This window comes from Oncorhynchus tshawytscha, linkage group LG03 (assembly GCF_018296145.1).
Source record: "Oncorhynchus tshawytscha isolate Ot180627B linkage group LG03, Otsh_v2.0, whole genome shotgun sequence".
Lineage (NCBI taxonomy): Eukaryota > Metazoa > Chordata > Actinopteri > Salmoniformes > Salmonidae > Oncorhynchus > Oncorhynchus tshawytscha.
The window spans coordinates 11,441,896-11,465,914 of NC_056431.1; the positions used below are offsets into that span (position 1 = coordinate 11,441,896).

At 45.1% G+C, this 24,019-nt stretch overlaps 1 pseudogene; it reads left to right on the forward strand.

Moving 5' to 3' along the window:
* The window catches only part of LOC112245017, a 181,748-nt pseudogene that overhangs the window by 103,132 nt on the left and 54,597 nt on the right, over positions 1-24,019 (forward strand).

Genomic DNA, 24,019 nt, shown 5'->3' on the forward strand with positions numbered 1-24,019 from the left:
TGTTTGTGCCGTACTGGAGCCAACAGTCAACAGCACATTGGAAGGTGTCTTTAAGACACTGTGAATTATTGATTGGCGCACAGTAAGCAAGATTGTTGCCTCTGGAAGTACAAAAAGGAGTCCCCTCATCAATAAATATGAGGTAGAGAGGAAACAACACAAGAGTTCTCCGAAGGAGAAGGACAGGGTCTTTAGTTCTCTGGTTTCCAAGAAGCGACAAATCAGTCAGAGCACAGACAGCACTGCAGACACTGGGCTCTGTTGTAGAGCCTTCCAGGGAAGTCTGTGGGATCCAGTAACCCTGAAGTTGTGGTCTATGGGGGTCCAGTAACCCTAAAGCTGTGGTCTTTGGGGGTCCAGTAACCCTGAAGTTGTGGTCTGTGGGGGTCCAGTAACCCTAAAGCTGTGGTCTGTGGTTGCTCTACAAGTCTTCAGGCCTCAGCCACAGTCATAACCCACAAATCATATCTCATATATGATCATATCAATATTTAGGTTAACCATCAAAGTTGCGGTAACTTTGATCCAGAACACACAGGAGTACATGGAACAACCAGACTCCAGAATGATATGTGCTTCAGTGAGACGGTGAGGAAGGGTGATGGTGTGTATCTTTATATGACAAGCTTAGATAGACCTATAAACCATTGGGTTCAGGCCCCAGTAGAGGAATCCACCATATCTTATTCCTTCTCAACTGAACCCACAAATGTAGACACATAAGAAACCGGAGTCTTTATGGTTCACTCTTTCTCCCTCTCAAAGATGTTCAGTAATTTTTTTGTTCTTGAGAAGTTCACATACTTAGCCTCCATTCCTACCCACAATACACCAGGAGTTGAAGGACCCCAATCCCATTGCACAGATAACCCTAACTACACACACACACACACACACACACACACACACACACACCCCTCCTGTCCAATTACCGCTACACCTGACAGGCTAGCCTAATTGTTAGTGTTTTCTGCTGGAGGATCCACGGCTGGAGGAACCACGGCTGGAGGATCCACGGTTGGTGCTCCTGACACAGGAGGAACCGGGTGCTTAAGTTCACATCTTTTAACCTCATGAATATGGAAATCCCTGCCTCTAAATTAAGTCGAGGCTCTAAATGTTCTATTTTCCTCCTTTCTCTTTATGTAAATTTAGGATGATCACTGAAGCAGTTATCACATGTGATGTTTTGCTTGTCAAAGTTTTGGTTTATTTCATTTTAATTTTTTTCCCGTCGTCAGGGAGATTAGCGCCAGACTTTGTGTTGCTCCGTAGATAAACTTAGGTTATTACCTGCATCACCGTTCATCACTGGAGGCATTAGTGTGGATGGCTCTTTGGTAAAGTATCATAAATGCAGAAGTGTGGAATACTGTATAATTAACTAATGCTGATAATGTAATGTGTTGGTATTGCTGAAACACTGAATAGACTATCTGGGACAAAGCTCAGGGAAAGCAGCCGCCCTCTAGAGCCCATTAACAGTGAGAGTAATGGAGAAATGGTGTGCATAAGAAGCCCACTATCATCTCAACCAGGCTGACTGGGGCACTATTAATGAACATAATGTGTGTCTACAGTATGGACCGCTTTGTACCACTGGGCTGACACAGTGCTGTGTGTGTGTTAGGCTGATCCGTGCCAGGGCTATCGGCTGCCAGGGATTGGCTGGACCCTATCTTGATAGTGGGTATAGACGGGTACTGCATTACATTAAAATCCTTGCCAATCTTCTCTGTCACACTCACCACAGGAGGCAAGGAGATAGGCCTCTCACACTCTCTCTCTCCTTCGCTGCTCTCTGTCTGCATCTATCTGTTCTCTCTCTTCCTCACCTATCTGTCTGCATCTATCTGTTCTCTCTCTTCCTCGCTGCTCTCTGTCTGCATCTCTGATCTCTCTCCCTCGCTGCTCTCTGTCTGCATCTATCTGTTCTCTCTCACTCGCTGCTCTCTGTCTGCATTTATCTGTTCTCTCTCTTCCTCGCTGCTCTCTGTCTGCATCTCTGTTCTCTCTCCCTCGCTGTTCTCTGTCTGCATCTATCTGTTCTCTCTCCCTCGCTGCTCTCTGTCTGCATCTATCTGTTCTCTCTCCTTCGCTGCTCTCTGTCTGCATCTATCTGTTCTCTCTCCCTCGCTGCTCTCTGTCTGCATCTATCTGTTCTCTCTCTTCCTCGCTGCTCTCTGTCTGCATCTATCTGTTCTCTCTCCTTCGCTGCTCTCTGTCTGCATCTATCTGTTCTCTCTCCCTCGCTGCTCTCTGTCTGCATCTCTCTGTTCTCTCTCCCTCGCTGCTCTCTGTCTGCATCTATCTGTTCTCTCTCCCACGCTGCTCTCTGTCTGCATCTATCTGTTCTCTCTCCCTCGCTGCTTTCTGTCTACATCTCTCTGTTCTCTCTCTTCCTCGCTGCTTTCTGTCTGCATCTCTCTGTTCTCTCCCTTCCTCGCTGCTTTCTGTCTGCATCTCTCTGTTCTCTCTCTTCCTCGCCTCTCTGTCTGCATCTCTCTGTTCTCTCTCCCTCGCTGCTCTCTGTCTGCATCTATCTGTTCTCTCTCTTCCTCGCCTCTCTGTCTGCATCTATCTGTTCTCTCTCCCTCGCTGCTCTCTGTCTGCATCTATCTGTTCTCTCTTCCTCGCTGCTCTCTGTCTGCATCTCTCTTCTCCCTCGCTGCTCTCTGTCTGCATCTATCTGTTCTCTCTTCCTCGCTGCTCTCTGTCTGCATCTATCTGTTTTCTGTTCCTCGCTGCTCTCTGTCTGCATCTATCTGTTCTCTCTCCCTCGCTGCTCTCTGTCTGCATCTATCTGTTCTCTCTCCCGCTCGCTGCTCTCTGTCTGCATCTCTCTGTTCTCTCTCTCCCTCGCTGCTCTCTGTCTGCATCTCTCTGTTCTCTCTCTTCCTCGCTGCTCTCTGTCTGCATCTATCTGTTCTCTCTCTTCCTCGCCTCTCTGTCTGCGTCTATCTGTTCTCTCTCTCGCTGCTCTCTGTCTGCATCTATCTGTTCTCTCTTCCTCGCTGCTCTCTGTCTGCATCTCTGTTCTCTCTCCCTCGCTGCTCTCTGTCTGCATCTATCTGTTCTCTCTCCCTCGCTGCTCTCTGTCTGCATCTATCTGTTCTCTCTCCCTCGCTGCTCTCTGTCTGCATCTATCTGTTCTCTCTTCCTCGCTGCTCTCTGTCTGCATCTATCTGTTCTCTCTCCCTCGCTGCTCTCTGTCTGCATCTATCTGTTCTCTCTTCCTCGCTGCTCTCTGTCTGCATCTCTCTGTTCTCCCTCGCTGCTCTCTGTCTGCATCTATCTGTTCTCTCTCTTCCTCGCCTCTCTGTCTGCGTCTGCATCTCTGTTCTCTCTCCTCGCTGCTCTCTGTCTGCATCTATCTGTTCTCTCTCCCTCGCTGCTCTCTGTCTGCATCTATCTGTTCTCTCTTCCTCGCTGCTCTCTGTCTGCATCTATCTGTTTTCTCTTCCTCGCTGCTCTCTGTCTGCATCTATCTGTTCTCTCTCCCTCGCTGCTCTCTGTCTGCATCTCTGTTCTCCCTCGCTGCTCTCTGTCTGCATCTATCTGTTCTCTCTTCCTCGCTGCTCTCTGTCTGCATCTCTCTGTTTTCCTCGCTGCTCTCTGTCTGCATCTATCTGTTCTCTCTCCTCGCTGCTCTCTGTCTGCATCTCTCTGTTTCTCCCTCGCTGCTCTCTGTCTGCATCTATCTGTTCTCTCTCCTCGCTGCTCTCTGTCTGCATCTATCTGTTCTCTCTCCTCCTCGCTGCTCTCTGTCTGCATCTCTCTGTTCTCCTCGCTGCTCTCTGTCTGCATCTATCTGTTCTCTCTCCCTCGCTGCTCTCTGTCTGCATCTATCTGTTCTCTCTCCCTCGCTGCTCTCTGTCTGCATCTCTCTGTTCTCCCTCGCTGCTCTCTGTCTGCATCTATCTGTTCTCTCTCCCTCGCTGCTCTCTGTCTGCATCTATGTGTTCTCTCTCCCTCGCTGCTCTCTGTCTGCATCTCTCTGTTCTCTCTCCTCGCTGCTCTCTGTCTGCATCTATCTGTTCTCTCTCCCTCGCTGCTCTCTGTCTGCATCTCTCTGTTCTCTCTCCCTCGCTGTTCTCTGTCTTCATCTATGTGTTCTCTCTCTTCCTCGCTGTTCTCTGTCTTCATCTATGTGTTCTCTCTCCCTCGCTGCTCTCTGTCTGCATCTATCTGTTCTCTCTCCCTCGCTGCTCTCTGTCTGCATCTATCTGTTCTCCCTCTTCCTCACTGCTCTCTATCTGCATCTATCTGTTCTCCCTCTTCCTCGCTGCTCTCTGTCTGCATCTATCTGTTCTCTCTCCCTCGCTGCTCTCTGTCTGCATCTATCTGTTCTCTCTCCCTCGCTGCTCTCTGTCTGCATCTATCTGTTCTCTCTCCTCGCTGCTCTCTGTCTGCATCTATCTGTTCTCCCTCTTCCTCGCTGCTCTCTGTCTGCATCTATCTGTTCTCCCTCTTCCTCGCTGCTCTCTGTCTGCATCTATCTGTTCTCTCTTCCTCGCCTCTCTGTCTGCATCTATCTGTTCTCTCTCTTCCTCGCTGCTCTCTGTCTGCATCTCTCTGTTCTCTCTCTCCTCGCCTCTCTGTCTGCATCTATCTGTTCTCTCTCTTCCTCGCTGCTCTCTGTCTGCATCTATCTGTTCTCTCTCTTCCTCGCTGCTCTCTGTCTGCATCTCTCTGTTCTCTCTTCCTCGCCTCTCTGTCTGCATCTATCTGTTCTCTCTCTTCCTCGCTGCTCTCTGTCTGCATCTTTGTTCTCTCTCCCACACACACAGACACACCTACACTGTCTTTCCTGCTCTAAAGTGTATGCTTCTTGTCCACCTCGTGTGTAAGAAGCACTTCTCTCACTTCTTCCCTTTCAAGGAGACTGGTGTAGGGAAGCATCCAGGTTTGATCCAAATCACCTACTGAAATTACTTTCTGTCATGACTGGTGAAGTGCAGTCGGATTGTGATGTTATCAGTGTGGGACTACCCAGAGTATGATCCGTATCCTGGGTCTGTCGGCCACGCTGGCCAACTACCTTGACGTGGCCTCCTTCCTCCACGTCAACCCCTACATCGGACTCTTCTACCTCGACAGCCGCTTCAGACCCGTGCCCCTCGGACAGAGCTTCGTAGGCATCAAGACCATCAACAAGGTGACCACATACATACACACACACACACACTGCTAACACGCATTAAGCTGACCATACTGCCAGAGCTCATGTGTCTTTAGCAGGACCACGAGTTTTGTTTTACCACGTTCTTCTGAATCATTTGATCTGGTTAAACGTAGGGGAAAGGGGATACCTAGTGAGTTGCACAACTGAATGCATTCAACCCGAAATGTGTCTTCTGCATTTAACCCAACCCCTCTGAATCAGAGAGGTGAGGGAGCATGCCTTAATCGATGTCCATCTCATCTGTGCCTGGATAGCAGTTGTTGTTGGGAGTTAACTGCCTTGCTCAAGGGCAGAATGGCAGGTTTTTTCACCTTGCCGGCTCAGGGATTCAAACCAGCGACCTTTCATTTATTGGGCCAATGCTCTTAAACAGTTCTAATACAGCTAATATAGGTTTCTCTCAGATCCAGCAGCTTCATGATATGGAGGAGGATTGTTATGAGAAGGTTCTGGAGCAGATCAGACATCGACATCAGGTAAGGTTCTCTGTACTGTGTGTTAGTCTGTCTCCCTCTCCAGCCCCCAGCTTTACTCCACCAGACTCACTCCCCCAGCTTTACTCCACCAGACTCACTCCCCCAGCTTTACTCCACCACTCACTCCCCCAGCTTTACTCCACTAGACTCACTCTCCCCAGCTTTACTCCACCAGACTCACTCCCCCAGCTTTACTGTTCCACCAGCTCACTCCCCCAGCTTTACTCCACTAGACTCACTCCCCAGCTTTACTCCACTAGACTCACTCCCCCAGCTTTACTGCACCAGACTCACTCCCCCAGCTTTACTGCACCAGACTCACTCCCCCAGCTTTACTCCACCAGACTCACTCCCCCAGCTTTACTCCACCAGACTCACTCCCCCACCAGCTTTACTCCACCAGACTCACTCCCCCAGCTTTACTCCACCACACTTACTCCCCCAGCTTTACTCCACCACACTTACTCCCCCAGCTTTACTCCACCACACTTACTCCCCCAGCTTTACTCCACCACACTTACTCCCCCAGCTTTACTCCACCAGACTCACCCCCCAGCTTTACCGCACCAGACTTACTCCCCCAGCTTTACTCCACCAGACTCACTCCCCCAGCTTTACTCCACCGGACTCCACTCCCCAGCTTTACTCCACCAGACTCACTCCCCCAGCACTCCCCCAGCTTTACTCCACCAGACTTACTCCACCAGCTTTATTCCACCAGACTCACTCCCCCCCAGCTTTACTCCACCAGACTCACTCCCCCAGCTTTACTCCACCAGACTCACTCCCCAAGCTTTACTCCACCAGACTCACCCCCCAGCTTTACTCCACCAGACTTACTCCCCCAGCTTTACTCCACCAGACTTACTCCCCCAGCTTTACTCCACCAGACTCACTCCCCAAGCTTTACTCCCCAGCTTTACTCCCCCAGATTTACTCCCCCAGATTTACTCCCCCAGCTTCCAGAGTAGTGTATTCATCCATTTCCACTCAGCCCCATCTGCACTGTGTGTTGAGTTCCCAGTCCAGCCTGCTGGTTCTGTCTGTATCCCCTTAACATACACTCACACACCTACAGTGCCTTGCGAAAGTATTCGCCCCCCTTGAACTTTGCGACCTTTTGCCACATTTCAGGCTTCAAACATAAAGATATTAAACTGTATTTTTTTGTGAATAATCAACAACAAGTGGGACACAATCATGAAGTGGAACGACATTTATTGGATATTTCAAACTTTTTTAACAAATCAAAAACTGAAAATTGGGCGTGCAAAATTATTCAGCCCCCTTAAGTTAATACTTTGTAGCGCCACCTTTTGCTGCGATTACAGCTGTAAGTCGCTTGGGTTATGTCTCTATCAGTTTTGCACATCGAGAGACTGAAATTTTTTTTATTCCTCCTTGCAAAACAGCTCGAGCTCAGTGAGGTTGGATGGAGAGCATTTGTGAACAGCAGTTTTCAGTTCTTTCCACAGATTCTCGATTGGATTCAGGTCTGGACTTTGACTTGGCCATTCTAACACCTGGATATGTTTATTTTTGAACCATTCCATTGTAGATGTTGCTTTATGTTTTGGATCATTGTCTTGTTGGAAGACAAATCTCCGTCCCAGTCTCAGGTCTTTTGCAGACTCCATCAGGTTTTCTTCCAGAATGGTCCTGTATTTGGCTCCATCCATCTTCCCATCAATTTTAACCATCTTCCCTGTCCCTGCTGAAGAAAAGCAGGCCCAAACCATGATGCTGCCACCACCATGTTTGACAGTGGGGATGGTGTGTTCAGGGTGATGAGCTGTGTTGCTTTTACACCAAACATAATGTTTTGCATTGTTGCCAAAAAGTTCAATTTTGGTTTCATCTGACCAGAGCACCTTCTTCCACATGTTTGGTGTGTCTCCCAGGTGGCTTGTGGCAAACTTTAAATGACACTTTTTATGGATATCTTTAAGAAATGGCTTTCTTCTTGCCACTCTTCCATAAAGGCCAGATTTGTGCAATATACGACTGATTGTTGTCCTATGGACAGAGTCTCCCACCTCAGCTGTAGATCTCTGCAGTTCATCCAGAGTGATCATGGGCCTCTTGGCTGCATCTCTGATCAGTCTTCTCCTTGTATGAGCTGAAAGTTTAGAGGGACGGCCAGGTCTTGGTAGATTTGCAGTGGTCTGATACTCCTTCCATTTAAATATTATCGCTTGCACAGTGCTCCTTGGGATGTTTAAAGCTTGGGAAATGTTTTTGTATCCAAATCCGGCTTTAAACTTCTTCACAACAGTATCTCGGACCTGCCTGGTGTGTTCCTTGTTCTTCATGATGCTCTCTGCGCTTTTAATGGACCTCTGAGACTATCACAGTGCAGGTGCATTTATACGGAGACTTGATTACACACAGGTGGATTGTATTTATCATCATTAGTCATTTAGGTCAACATTGGATCATTCAGAGATCCTCACTGAACTTCTGGAGAGAGTTTGCTGCACTGAAAGTAAAGGGGCTGAATAATTTTGCACGCCCAATTTTTCAGTTTTTGATTTGTTAAAAAAGTTTGAAATATCCAATAAATGTCGTTCCACTTCATGATTGTGTCCCACTTGTTGTTGATTCTTCACAAAAATATACAGTTTTATATCTTTATGTTTGAAGCCTGAAATGTGGCAAAAGGTCGCATAGTTCAAGGGGGCCGAATACTTTCGCAAGGCACTGTATGTGCACAACATGTACACACACTTAGGCACACCACGAGCGCATACACATGTATGTGTTTACACATTGTCTCACTCAAACACACACAGTGCACAAGTAAATGAATTTACACACAGTTTGCCTGCTGTCAATAAAGTTTTTTAAAAGGATCTGAAATACTGTACCAGGTTCTGGTATCTGAATTGGAGAATGTGGTTTGTGCATAATGTTATTATGTGTGGTTTGTGCATAATGTTATTATGTGTCAAATCAAATCAAATCAAATCAAATTGTATTTGTCACATACACATGGTTAGCAGATGTTAATGCGAGTGTAGCGAAATGCTTGTGCTTCTAGTTCCGACAATGCAGTAATAACGAACAAGTAATCTAACTAACAATTCCAAAAAAACTACTGTCTTATAACACAGTGTAAGGGGATAAAGAATATGTACATAAGGATATATGAACGAGTGATGGTACAGAGCAGCATAGGCAAGATACAGTAGATGATATCGAGTACAGTATATACATATGAGATAAGTATGTAAACCAAGTGGCATAGTTAAAGTGGCTAGTGATACATGTATTACATAAGGATGCAGTCGATGATATAGAGTACAGTATCAACGTATGCATATGAGATGAATAATGTAGGGTAAGTAACATTATATAAGGTAGCATTGTTTAAAGTGGCTAGTGATATATTTACATCATTTCCCATCAATTCCCATGATTAAAGTGGCTGGAGTAGAGTCAGTGTCATTGACAGTGTGTTGGCAGTAGCCACTCAATGTTAGTGGTGGCTGTTTAACAGTCTGATGGCCTTGAGATAGAAGCTGTTTTTCAGTCTCTCGGTCCCAGCTTTGATGCACCTGTACTGACCTCGCCTTCTGGATGACAGCGGGGTGAACAGGCAGTGGCTCGGGTGGTTGATGTCCTTGATGATCTTTATGGCCTTCCTGTAGCATCGGGTGGTGTAGGTGTCCTGGAGGGCAGGTAGTTTGCCCCCGGTGATGCGTTGTGCAGACCTCACTACCCTCTGGAGAGCCTTACGGTTGAGGGCGGTGCAGTTGCCATACCAGGCGGTGATACAGCCCGCCAGGATGCTCTCGATTGTGCATCTGTAGAAGTTTGTGAGTGCTTTTGGTGACAAGCCGAATTTCTTCAGCCTCCTGAGGTTGAAGAGGCGCTGCTGCGCCTTCCTCACGATGCTGTCTGTGTGAGTGGACCAATTCAGTTTGTCTGTGATATGTATGCCGAGGAACTTAAAACTTGCTACCCTCTCCACTACTGACTACTGTTCCATCGATGTGGATGGGGGTGTGTTCCCTCTGCTGTTTCCTGAAGTCCACAATCATCTCCTTAGTTTTGTTGACGTTGAGTGTGAGGTTATTTTCCTGACACCACACTCCGAGGGCCCTCACCTCCTCCCTGTAGGCCGTCTCGTCGTTGTTGGTAATCAAGCCTACCACTGTTGTGTCGTCCGCAAACTTGATGATTGAGTTGGAGGCGTGCATGGCCACGCAGTCGTGGGTGAACAGGGAGTACAGGAGAGGGCTCAGAACGCACCCTTGTGGGGCCCCAGTGTTGAGGATCAGCGGGGAGGAGATGTTGTTGCCTACCCTCACCACCTGGGGGCGGCCCGTCAGGAAGTCCAGTACCCAGTTGCACAGGGCGGGGTCGAGACCCAGGGTCTCGAGCTTGATGACGAGCTTGGAGGGTACTATGGTGTTGAATGCCGAGCTGTAGTCGATGAACAGCATTCTCACATAGGTATTCCTCTTGTCCAGATGGGTTAGGGCAGTGTGCAGTGTGGTTGAGATTGCATCGTCTGTGGACCTATTTGGGCGGTAAGCAAATTGGAGTGGGTCAAGGGTGTCAGGTAGGGTGGAGGTGATGTAATCCTTGACTAGTCTCTCAAAGCACTTCATGATGACGGATGTGAGTGCTACGGGGCTGTAGTCGTTTAGCTCAGTTACCTTAGCTTTCTTGGGAACAGGAACAATGGTGGCCCTCTTGAAGCATGTGGGAACAGCAGACTGGTATAGGGATTGATTGAATATGTCCGTAAACACACCGGCCAGCTGGCCTGCGCATGCTCTGAGGGCGCGGCTGGGGATGCCGTCTGGGCCTGCAGCCTTGCGAGGGTTAACACGTTTAAATGTCTTACTCACTTCGGCTGCAGTGAAGGAGAGACCGCATGTTTCCGTTGCAGGCCGTGTCAGTGGCACTGTATTGTCCTCAAAGCAGGCAAAAAACTGTTATTTAGTCTGCCTGGGAGCAAGACATCCTGGTCCGTGACTGGGCTGGGTTTCTTCCTGTAGTCCGTGATTGACTGTAGACCCTGCCACATGCCTCTTGTGTCTGAGCCGTTGAATTGAGATTCTACTTTGTCTCTGTACTGGCGCTTAGCTTGTTTGATAGCCTTGCGGAGGGAATAGCTGCACTGTTTGTATTCAGTCATGTTACCAGACACTTTGCCCTGATTAAAAGCAGTGGTTTGTGCCTTCAGTTTCACACGAATGCTGCCATCAATCCACGGTTTCTGGTTAGGGAATGTTTTAATCGTTGCTATGGGAATGACATCTTCAACGCACGTTCTAATGAACTCGCACACCGTATCAGCGTATTCGTCAATGTTGTTGTCTGACGCAATACGAAACATCTCCCAGTCCACGTGATGGAAGCAGTCTTGGAGTGTGGAGTCAGCTTGGTCGGACCAGCGTTGGACAGACCTCAGCGTGGGAGCTTCTTGTTTTAGTTTCTGTCTGTAGGCAGGGATCAACAAAATGGAGTCGTGGTCAGCTTTTCCGAAAGGGGGCGGGGCAGGGCCTTATATGCGTCGCGGAAGTTAGAGTAACAATGATCCAGGGTCTTTCCACCCCTGGTTGCGCAATCGATATGCTGATAAAATTTAGGGAGTCTTGTTTTCAGATTAGCCTTGTTAAAATCCCCAGCTACAATGAATGCAGCCTCCGGATAAATCGTTTCCAGTTTGCAGAGAGTTAAATAAAGTTCGTTCAGAGCCATCGATGTGTCTGCTTGGGGGATATATACGGCTGTGATTATAATCGAAGAGAATTCTCTTGGTAGATAATGCGGTCTACATTTGATTGTGAGGAATTCTAAATCAGGTGAACAGAAGGATTTGAGTTCCTGTATGTTTCTTTCATCACACCATGTCACGTTGGCCATAAGGCATACGCCCCCGCCCGTCTTCTTACCAGAAAGATGTTTGTTTCTGTCGGCGCGATGCGTGGAGAAACCCGCTGGCTGCACCGCTCGGATTGCGTCTCTCCAGTTAGCCATGTTTCCGTGAAGCAGAGAACGTTACAGTCTCTGATGTCCCTCTGGAATGCTACCCTTGCTCGGATTTCATCAACCTTGTTGTCAAGAGACTGGACATTGGCAAGAAGAATGCTAGGGAGTGGTGCACGATGTGCCCGTCTCCGGAGTCTGACCAGAAGACCGCTTCGTTTCCCTCTTTTTCTGAGTCGTTTTTTTTTTTTTTTTTGGTCGCTGCATGTGATCCACTCGGTTACACTGGTTGTAAGGCAGAACACAGGATCCGCATCGCGAAAAACATATTCTTGGTCGTACTGATGGTGAGTTGACGCTGATCTTATATTCAGTAGTTCTTCTCGGCTGTATGTAATGAAACCTAAGATGACCTGGGGTACTAGTGTAAGAAATAACACGTAAAAAAACAAAAAACTGCATAGTTTCCTAGGAACGCGAAGCGAGGCGGCCATCTCTGTCGGCGCCGGAAGTACGGAACAGTTCATGTGTGGTTTGTGCATAATGTTATTATGTGTGGTTTGTGCATAATGTTATTATGTGTGGTTTGTGCATAATGTTATTATGTGTGGTTTGTGCATAATGTTACTGTGTGGTTTGTGCATAATGTTATTATGTGTGGTTTGTGTTTTCAGTCTCACAGTAGGTGAGTCTAGATGTGATGTCATCTTTCTGTCTGTGGGTCACAGCCCTGAAGCAGAAACTCTCCAATAGGGAGCATCTGTCTAGGCTCCATATTAAATTGTCAGAAGTGGCTGTGACATATATTAATTTAATCTGGGAGGGTGATAGATGGAATTGTCTGGATGAAGCCCCCTGGCCCTCCTGTGCTGGGGTTTCAGCCCGGCAGACGGAACTTTAATAAGCTCTCAAACCAGCGGTTACCGTGGACGCTTCCCTCCTCACAGCTCTGCACTGATAAAACAGCTTCAATAAATAACCGTTTGCTGCAGTGGTTTCTATGGGCCCACAGCGAGGGGATGGAAGAGGCGCCAGGCTATGCTGCTCAATCTGTGCTAACCCCTGCTTAATATAGGTGAACCTGCAGAAAAAGAGGTTTAACTTTAGGCTAATTAATAGAATAGACTATTTAGTGATATCACATCAACATTTCACATTGTGTGTGTGTGTGTGCGTGTGTGCGTGTGTGCGTGTGTGCGTGTGTGCGTGTGTCGTGTGTGCGTGTGTGCGTGTGTGCGTGTGTGCGTGTGCGTGTGTGCGTGTGTGCGTGTGTGCGTGTGTGCGTGTGTGCGTGTGTGCGTGTGCGCGTGTGCGCGTGTGCGCGTGTGCGCGTGTGCGCGTGTGCGCGTGGCGTGTGTGGCGTGTGTGCGTGTGTGCGTGTGTGCGTGTGTGCGTGTGTGCCTGTGTGCGTGTGTGTGTGTGTGTGTGTGTGTGCGTGTGTGCGTGTGTGCGTGTGTGTGTGTGTGTGTGTGTGCGTGTGTGTGTGCGTGTGTGTGCGTGTGTGCGTGTGTGTGTGTGTGTGTGGCGTGTGATGTACAGTATCACATTAACAGAATGTTTCACTTCATCTGGCTTTGCTGCCGCAAGTCATTTCCAAACCCCAGACATTCTGTAATTTCTTAAGTCTGTGCTGAGGAGATGAAACTATCCAGCTATAGGCCCTGCTGCTGCTGCCTTCAACATGGCGGAATGATGACACATTAGACTTGAAGAGAAAGAAGAGAAGTTTCAAGCTGACATTTCAAAATGTGTTGAGCTTGTAATGCATCATGTAAAATGTGCTACAACATATACAGCACGGCTTTGGTGACTCTCCTGTCTCACAAACTCATTTGACTGCTGCTATTGGACAAACTGGAGTTACTGGAAAATACATTTGATTCCAACCCTGCCTGAAAATGAATGTAATATGATGATTATGACAATTCTTATTTCTAGTTAACAGTTATTGGCTGTAATTGTCCACTGTGATTATCTCCGCCTTACACACACACTGCACCAATGGGTTGACATTGATCCTATGCGTGAAATGTGAAATTAGTCAGAGGGAGGGAAATCTATTTCTCTGTGTGTGTGTGTGTGTGTGTCCAGTGAATGTTTGGTAGTGGTAAAAAATAATGTTGGGTAAACTGATCGGTGGGTGCAGTGGCATTATGATACATGTGCAAAAACAAATTCTACAAAAATTGACAACGTGACCATTTGCATGACAATTAATTGTTATCCAAAATTCCATAACAGGAACAGCCCTGTGTGCGTGCGTGCGCATAGTAGGGGTGTAACTGTGCCAGCCCAGCAGTGAGTGGTTAGAACGAGAACAGTGACAGAGAGGGGGATGACACTTCTGAGCTCTGCAGCAGAACAGGAATCAATGGTGGCACATTATCTGTTCTGAGGAAACACACACCCTTCAGGCCTGTACTCACACACGTGCACATAGAGACACACACACTCACACATGGATATTAACATGCTATCTCTCCCTTTCATATCTCTCCACCCACTGTTTCTCATATTTTCTCTCCCTCCCTCCCTCACTCCTCTCTCTTGTCCCTTTATGGGTGGGGTTGGCGAGGGGGGGGTGGCGAGAGGAAGAGAGTCCTTTGCCTCCATCTCATAACTGTCTTGTATTTCTGTTATTGATTGTTTTGTCTGTGGTATTGACTGTTTTACAAGGGCAGTCTGAGTGTAATAGGAAAATTACAGCCCTTCTCTGTCCTTTAACAAAAGATTAAAATGGCACCATGACCTTCTGTTTTTCTCATACAATACAGCAGGAGAGAAGTATCTGCAGTCACAATGGAGCTTTAGTGTGGCAAGGAACAAACACCATTGTACAGTAGTGCTATTAGATGAAAGAGGAATGTTGTAGCGTACAGTGTGGGCTGACCTCTACCTCTGTGTGTTTTGACCTCTGACCTTTGACCCCAGACTGACCTGTGTCTGTGTTCTCTGCGTCTCCATTCCAGGTGATGGTGTTTGTCTATGCTCAAGACTGACTTCTCCGTCCTCTGTGTTGTTCCCTTTGACCCAGACCCATGTCTCTGTTCTCTGTGTGACCCAGGTGATGGTGTTTGTCTCGCTCGTAATGCCCCGGTGAGGACAGCCATGGCTAAGAACCTTCTTCCAGCCAGACCATGGACCTGACTACGGCCAGTGTGAGAAACCAGTAAGGAACACACTAATCACTATTCTTCTAGACAGTGTTGACTCAATTCAGTACCAAACAATACAGTAGCTAAGCTGGAGACTGTTACTCCTACCCCTATCTATCATGATGCAGTGTTTGAATGTACTAAAGTTACTGTAACTATAGACTCCAGTCTGCTGGAGTGTGTACTAAAGTTACTGTAACTATAGACTCCAGTCTGCTGGAGTGTGTACTAAAGTTACTGTAACTATAGACTCCAGTCTACTGGAGTGTGTACTAAAGTTACTGTAACTATAGACTCCAGTCAACTGGAGTGTGTACTAAAGTTACTGTAACTATAGACTCCAGCTAGACCATTGACCTGAGTAAGGCCAGTGTGAGAAATCAGTAAGGAACATAGGTTGGTTTATTTCTGGTATGGTGGGGTGAGGTGTGGTGGGGTGAGGTGAGGTGTGGTGTGGTGGGGTGAGGTGAGGTGTGGTGGGGTGAGGTAAGGTATGGTGGGGTGAGGTGTGGTGGGGTGAGGTGTTTGAGGTGAGGGGTGAGGTGGTTTCAGGTGAGGATACATCTGGGTTAGGAGTAACTGCTGGTTAGGAGTAACTACTGGTTAGGAGCAGATGTGGGTTAGGAGTGACTACTGGTTAGGAGTAGACGTGGGTTAGGACGAGACGTGGGTAGGAGTAACTACTGGTTAGGAGTAGATGTGGGTTAGGAGTAACTACTGGTTAGGAGTAACTACTGGTTAGGAGTAGATGTGGGTTAGGAGTAACTACTGGTTAGGAGTAGATGTGGGTTAGGAGTAACTACTGGTTAGGAGTAACTACTGGTTAGGAGTAACTACTGGTTAGGAGTAACTACTGGTTAGGAGTAACTACTGGTTAGGAGTAGACGTGGGTTTGGACTATATGTGGGTAGGTGTAACTACTGGTTAGGAGTAGATGTGTGTTAGGAGTAACTACTGGTTAGGAGTAACTACTGGTTAGGAGTAGATGTGGGTTAGGACAAGATGCGGGTTAGGAGTAGATGCGGGTTAGGAGTAGATGCGGGTTAGGAGTAGATGCGGGTTAGGAGTAGATGTGGGTTAGGAGTAGATGCGGGTTAGGAGTAGATGCGGGTTAGGAGTAGATGCGGGTTAGGAGTAGATGCGGGTTAGGAGTAGATGTGGGTTAAGAGTAGATGTGGTTTAAGAGTAGACGTGGGTTAGGAGTAACTACTGGTTAGGAGTTGACGTGGGTTAGGAGTAACTACTGGTTAGGAGTTGACGTGGGTTAGGTGTAGATGTGCGTTAGGAGTAGATGTGTGTTAGTAGTAGATGTGGTTTAAGAGTAGATGTGGTTTAAGAGTAACTACTGGTTAGGAGTAACTAGTGGTTAGGAGTAGACGTGGGTTAGGAGTAACCGTGGACTCCAGTCTGCTGGACTGTTTACTAACGTTACTGTAACTGTAGACTCCAGTCTATTGGAGTGTTTACTAACGTTACTGTAACTGTAGACTCCAGTCTACTGGAGAGTGTACTAAAGTTACTGTAACTGTAGACTCCAGTCTATTGGAGTGGGTACTAAAGTTACTGTGTGTACTGTAAAGTGGCTGTGCGCTCCTGGGCTGTCTCTCCTCTCCTCAGACAAACACCATTATTTATGAGCATTTATTCATGAGATTTATTAAAGGAGAGGAAAATGAGAGAAATTGAGGTCAGGCACCTCTTTGGAGCGGGTTCCTCAGGGGAGAGCTGTAAACAAAGAGGAAGGATGTGTGTGAGAGTCAGAGTCCTGCTCTGCCCCCGTAGATACCATGAACAAACTTTACAGCACTCAGATACAGGCCAATTAACAGGCCAGGGAAGTGAAGTGCAGCTCTCAATCACTCGGTGTGTGTTGTCTACGTGTTTTATCTACTGGGTGTTTGACTGCCTTCTACATATACTGTGAATGAGAACAGCTCAGGTGTTGAATGTGCTTGAGGAGGACAGTACGGATATTTAACGTGCAGACCGTGGAGTAGAGTTCTGGTTGAAGACCGAGGCGGGCCGACAGACCTACACCTATAGATGTAGACAGACAGTCAGTGGTGTGTAGCTTGGCCCATGCTCTAGTCCAGTTGGACCCAACCAGACTCACTATTTCTTGTCTAGGCAGAGTAGAGGAGCGTATGATGAGAACCTGCTGGTCAGAACCTGCTGGTCAGAACCTGCTGGTCATGATTGACTGTAGCCATGGGCTCAGGATGAATGGAATCAATCACACAGGACAGGAATCAATAGACAGCCACGCGCTCACACGCACTCACACGCACTCACACACACTCACTCATGCACTCACACACACACACACACACACACACACACACACACACACACACACACACACACACACACACACACCAGTGTCAGGGTTGGCCTGCTGCTCCCTCAGTGATTTCTGAAAGCCTCTCCTCTCCACTTCACACAACTGTCCCACTGGGGCTACGGCATTTACCGCATTCTCACTGTGTCTTTTTGTGTGTGCCGTGTGTGTATGTATGCATGTGTTGTGCGCACACACTCTCTTAGTTAATGGTGTGTGTGCATGGAGAGTACACGGGTGTATCTGCAGCAGTCCTCAGAGGACGACGGTTAGTCAGACTGTATGTCTCTCTGTATTTAAATCTCCCCCAGCAGAGAGAGAGAGCAGTACAGCAACATGAGGCAGAGTGATAAATCTACTAACCTTTTCTTTATTCCTCGGGGCCGGCCCAAGATTGATGTGCCTCTAATCTTCCCTCCTATTTATATGGGGAAATGTATAAATATACAAATCATATCACTTTTCACGCTTTGTAAATCCACAAATACAGACGAGAGATTATGTAGTGGGTTAAAAATGGTGCCTCGTGGCCTGGTTTGGTGCCTCGTGGCCTGGTTTGACAGAATGGATGAATTAGTTGAAGATAAAGTGTGTGTGTATGCCTGGGAATACACATATTTTAATGGTGTGTAGCACAATAATACACATAATTATCTGTTGTTTATAGTGCCTGTATGGAGACTAAAATAGACATCAGAAAGCTAATCAACTGTAAAGAGGACTGTGTGCTCCTGTTGAGCTGTGAATTAGACCCTCAGTACAGATGGGGCTGCAACACTTTAGTCAGTGATACAGTAAGATACAATTATTGTTGCATTCTTTTGATTTCTGATGTTAACCGTTAAATGGAGTAAACCCATGTTTAAAGTGGTTTGTTCCATGGTTTATACAGTATATTATTAAAGCTGGTTGTTCCATGGTTTATACAGTATTTTATTAAAGCTGGTTATTCCATGGTTTATACAGTATATTATTATAGCTGGTTGTTCCATGGTTTATACAGTATATTATTAAAGCTGTTTGTTCCATGGTTTATACAGCATATTATTATAGCTGGTTGTTCCATGGTTTATACAGTATATGATTAAAGCTGGTTGTTCCATGGTTTATACAGTATATTATTAAAGCTGTTTGTTCCATGGTTTACACAGGATATTATTAAAGCTGGTTATTCCATGGTTTATACAGTATATTATTAAAGCTGGTTATTCCATGGTTTATACAGTATATTATTAAAGCTGTTTGTTCCATGGTTTATACAGTATATGATTAAAGCTGGTTATTCCATGGTTTATACAGTATATTATTAAAGCTGGTTGTTCCATGGTTTATACAGTATATTATTAAAGCTGTTTGTTCCATGGTATATGCAGTATATTATTAAAGCTGTTTGTTCCATGGTTTATACAGGATATTATTAAAGCTGTTTGTTCCATGGTTTATACAGGATATTATTAAAGCTGGTTATTCCATGGTTTATACAGTATATTATTAAAGCTGTTTGTTCCATGGTTTATACAGTATATTATTAAAGCTGGTTGTTCCATGGTTTATACAGTATATTATTAAATCTGGTTGTTCCATGGTTTATACAGTATATGATTAAAGCTGGTTGTTCCATGGTTTATACAGTATATTATTAAAGCTGGTTGTTCCATGGTTTATACAGTATATTATTAAAGCTGGTTGTTCCATGGTTTATACAGTATATGATTAAAGCTTTTTGTTCCTTGGTTTATACAGTATATGATTAAAGCTTTTTGTTCCTTGGTTTATACAGTATATGATTAAAGCTGGTTGTTCCATGGTTTATACAGTATATGATTAAAGCTGGTTGTTCCATGGTTTATACAGTATATTATTAAAGCTGTTTGTTCCATGGTTTATACAGTATATGATTAAAGCTGTTTGTTCCATGGTTTATACAGTATATTATTAAAGCTGTTTGTTCCATGGTTTATACAGCATATTATTAAAGCTGTTTGTTCCATGGTTTAAAGCTGTTTGTTCCATGGTTTATACAGTATATGATTAAAGCTGGTTGTTCCATGGTTTATACAGTATATTATTAAAGCTATGGTTTATACAGTATATTATTAAAGCTGGTTGTTCCATGGTTTATACAGCATATTTATTATAGCTGGTTTTCCATAAGTATATGATTAAAGCTGGTTGTTCCATGGTTTATACAGTATATTATTAAAGCTGGTTGTTCAAGGGTTTATACAGCATATTATTAAAGCTGTTTGTTCCATGGTTTATACAGGATATTATTAAAGCTGTTTGTTCCATGGTTTATACAGTATATTATTAAAGCTGGTTGTTCCATGGTTTATACAGGATATTATTAAAGCTGGTTATTCCATGGTTTATACAGTATATTATTAAAGCTGGTTATTCCATGGTTTATACAGTATATTATTAAAGCTGTTTGTTCCATGGTATATGCAGTATATTATTAAAGCTGGTTGTTCCATGGTTTATACAGTATATGATTAAAGCTGGTTATTCCATGGTTTATACAGTATATTATTAAAGCTGGTTGTTCCATGGTTTATACAGCATATGATTAAAGCTGGTTGTTCCATGGTTTATACAGCATATTATTAAAGCTGTTTGTTCCATGGTTTATACAGTATATGATTAAAGCTGGTTGTTCCATGGTTTATACAGATTAAAGCTGGTTGTTCCATGGTTTGTATTAAAGCTGGTTGTTCCATGGTTTATACAGTTAAAGCTGGTTGTTCCATGATTAAAGCTGGTTGTTCCATGGTTTATACAGTTATGGTTGTTCCATGGTTTAAAGCTGCTGGTTGTTCCATGGTTTATACAGGTTATGGTTGTTTCATGGTTTATTTAAAGCTGGTTGTTCCATGGTTTATACAGTATATGATTAAAGCTGGTTGTTCCATGGTTTATACAGTATATGATTAAAGCTGGTTGTTCCATGGTTTATACAGGTTAAAGCTGGTTGTTCCATGGTTTATACAGCATATTATTAAAGCTGGTTATTCCATGGTTTAGACAGTATATGATTAAAGCTGGTTATTCCATGGTTTATACAGCATATTATTCAAGCTGTTTGTTCCATGGTTTATACAGTATATTATTAAAGCTGGTTGTTCCATGGTTTATACAGCATATTATTAAAGCTGGTTGTTCCATGGTTTATACAGTATATGATTAAAGCTGGTTGTTCCATGGTTTATACAGCATATTATTAAAGCTGTTTGTTCCATGGTTTATACAGTATATGATTAAAGCTTGTTGTTCCATGGTTTATACAGTATATATGATTAAAGCTGGTTGTTCCATGGTTTATACAGTATATTATTAAAGCTGGTTGTTCCATGGTTTATACAGTATATGATTAAAGCTGGTTGTTCCATGGTTTATACAGCATATTATTAAAGCTGTTTGTTCCATGGTTTATACAGTATATGATTAAAGCTGGTTGTTCCATGGTTTATACAGATTAAAGCTGGTTGTTTCATGGTTTATACAGGTTAAAGCTGGTTGTTTCATGGTTTATACAGGTTAAAGCTGGTTGTTTCATGGTTTATACAGGTTAAAGCTGGTTGTTTCATGGTTTATACAGGTTAAAGCTGGTTGTTCCATGGTTTATACAGGTTAAAGCTGGTTGTTCCATGGTTTATACAGATTAAAGCTGGTTGTTCCATGGTTTATACAGGTTAAAGCTGGTTGTTCCATGGTTTATACAGATTAAAGCTGGTTGTTCCATGGTTTATACAGATTAAAGCTGGTTGTTCCATGGTTTATACAGATTAAAGCTGGTTGTTTCATGGTTTATACAGGTTAAAGCTGGTTGTTCCATGGTTTATACAGGTTAAAGCTGGTTGTTCCATGGTTTATACAGATTAAAGCTGGTTGTTTCATGGTTTATACAGGTTAAAGCTGGTTGTTTCATGGTTTATACAGGTTAAAGATGGTTGTTCCATGGTTTATACAGTATATGATTAAAGCTGGTTGTTCCATGGTTTATACAGGTTAAAGCTGGTTGTTCCATGGTTTATACAGATTAAAGCTGGTTGTTCCATGGTTTATACAGATTAAAGCTGGTTGTTCCATGGTTTATACAGATTAAAGCTGGTTGTTTCATGGTTTATACAGGTTAAAGCTGGTTGTTCCATGGTTTATACAGATTAAAGCTGGTTGTTCCATGGTTTATACAGATTAAAGCTGGTTGTTCCATGGTTTATACAGATTAAAGCTGGTTGTTCCATGGTTTATACAGATTAAAAGCTGGTTGTTCCATGGTTTATACAGGTTAAAGCTGGTTGTTCCATGGTTTATACAGATTAAAGCTGGTTGTTCCATGGTTTATACAGATTAAAGCTGGTTGTTTCATGGTTTATACAGGTTAAAGCTGGTTGTTCCATGGTTTATACAGATTAAAGCTGGTTGTTCCATGGTTTATACAGGTTAAAGATGGTTGTTCCATGGTTTATACAGGTTAAAGCCTGTTGTTCCATGGTTTATACAGGTTAAAGCTGGTTGTTTCATGGTTTATACATATAAAGGCTGGTTGTTCCATGGTTTATACAGGTTAAAGATGGTTGTTCCATGGTTTATACAGGTTAAAGCCTGTTGTTCCATGGTTTATACATATAAAGGCTGGTTGTTCCATGGTTTATACAGATTAAAGCTGGTTGTTCCATTGTTTATACAGATTAAAGCTGGTTGTTCCATTGTTTATACAGATTAAAGCTGGTTGTTCCATGGTTTATACATATTAAAGCTATGCGTAATAAATGGTTTGCATATAGATGTACTTATGCTATGTCAACAAACGCTATAGTCTTCTAATTGTTAAAGTATTTACCAATGCCTTATTAAGACGTTAATAAGCAGAACATCAAATAAAGTGTTGGAGAAAGACAGTAGTTGATCTCTCTCCTCCATTGTCCTGTTTGTCCTGCTGTCCTCTTGTCTGTCTCTCTGTCCATCTGTCGGTCTTGTATTAGTGGGGGAGGGAGCACGAGGCTGATTCCACTCTAAGCCCACAAAGGGATAATGCATGACTTATTTGTGCTGGGAAATTGGCGTACATTAATATTTATAGGTGTTTTTTAATCTCCCGTATGCATATGTAGTGGAGCATACAGCACCTCTAAGGTCAATTAAAAAATGTGCCATTATTTATCCTACCTTTAAAAGTCAAAAGTGATTCCAGTATATTTTCTGTCATAATGTTCATTAATTGACTCGGGGGTTGAAGAGGCTGTCAATCTATCTTAGATATCTTAATGCAGCCACTAGAATAAAGAGTGCTGCTGGAATAATGGTTATTTATTGAGCTAGTTCATCATGTCTATGCAAATCATGTCTATCAGAGTGAAAGAGTCAACGTTTCTCATTAAGTGGAACATTTGAATGGTCAGACCATCTGTTGGCCTCTCCATACTACTTTTGATAAGGGTTATTTTGCATGTGTGTGCCCTCAGCATGTGTTAGCCCTTAGCATGTGTGTGCCCTTAGCATGTGTGTGCCCTTAGCATGTGTGTGCCCTCAGCATGTGTTAGCCCTTAGCATGTGTGTGCCCTCAGCATGTGTGTGCCCTTAGCATGTGTGTGCCCTCAGCATGTGTTAGCCCTTAGCATGTGTGTGCCCTCAGCATGTGTTGCCCTTAGCATGTGTGTGCCCTCAGCATGTGTGTGCCCTTAGCATGTGTGTGCCCTCAGCATGTGTGTGCCCTCAGCATGTGTTAGCCCTTAGCATGTGTGTGCCCTCAGCATGTGTGCCCTTAGCATGTGTGTGCCCTCAGCATGTGTTAGCCCTTAGCATGTGTGTGCCCTCAGCATGTGTTGCCCTTAGCATGTGTGTGCCCTCAGCATGTGTGTGCCCTCAGCATGTGTTAGCCCTTAGCATGTGTGTGCCCTCAGCATGTGTTAGCCCTTAGCATGTGTGTGCCCTCAGCATGTGTGTGCCCTCAGCATGTGTGTGCCCTTAGCATGTGTGTGCCCTCAGCATGTGTGTGCCCTTAGCATGTGTGTGCCCTTAGCATGTGTGTGCCCTTAGCATGTGTGTGCCCTTAGCATGTGTGTGCCCTCAGCATGTGTGTGCCCTTAGCATGTGTGTGCCCTTAGCATGTGTGTGCCCTTAGCATGTGTGTGCCCTCAGCATGTGTGTGCCCTTAGCATGTGTGTGCCCTCAGCATGTGTGTGCCCTCAGCATGTGTGTGCCCTTAGCATGTGTGTGCCCTCAGCATGTGTGTGCCCTCAGCATGTGTTAGCCCTTAACATGTGTGTGCCCTCAGCATGTGTGTGCCCTTAGCATGTGTTAGCCCTCAGCATGTGTGTGCCCTTAGCATGTGTGTGCCCTTAGCATGTGTGTGCCCTCAGCATGTGTGTGCCCTTAGCATGTGTGTGCCCTCAGCATGTGTGTGCCCTCAGCATGTGTTAGCCCTTAGCATGTGTGTGCCCTCAGCATGTGTGTGCCCTTAGCATGTGTGTGCCCTCAGCATGTGTGTGCCCTCAGCATGTGTGTGCCCTTAGCATGTGTGTGCCCTCAGCATGTGTGTGCCCTTAGCATGTGTGTGCCCTCAGCATGTGTGTGCCCTCAGCATGTGTGTGCCCTTAGCATGTGTGTGCCCTCAGCATGTGTGTGCCCTCAGCATGTGTGTGCCCTTAGCATGTGTGTGCCCTCAGCATGTGTGTGCCCTCAGCATGTGTGTGCCCTCAGCATGTGTGTGCCCTTAGCATGTGTGTGCCCTCAGCATGTGTGTGCCCTCAGCATGTGTGTGCCCTTAGCATGTGTGTGCCCTCAGCATGTGTTGCCCTCAGCATGTGTGTGCCCTCAGCATGTGTTAGCCCTTAGCATGTGTGTGCCCTCAGCATGTGTTAGCCCTTAGCATGTGTGTGCCCTCAGCATGTGTTAGCCCTTAGCATGTGTGTGCCCTCAG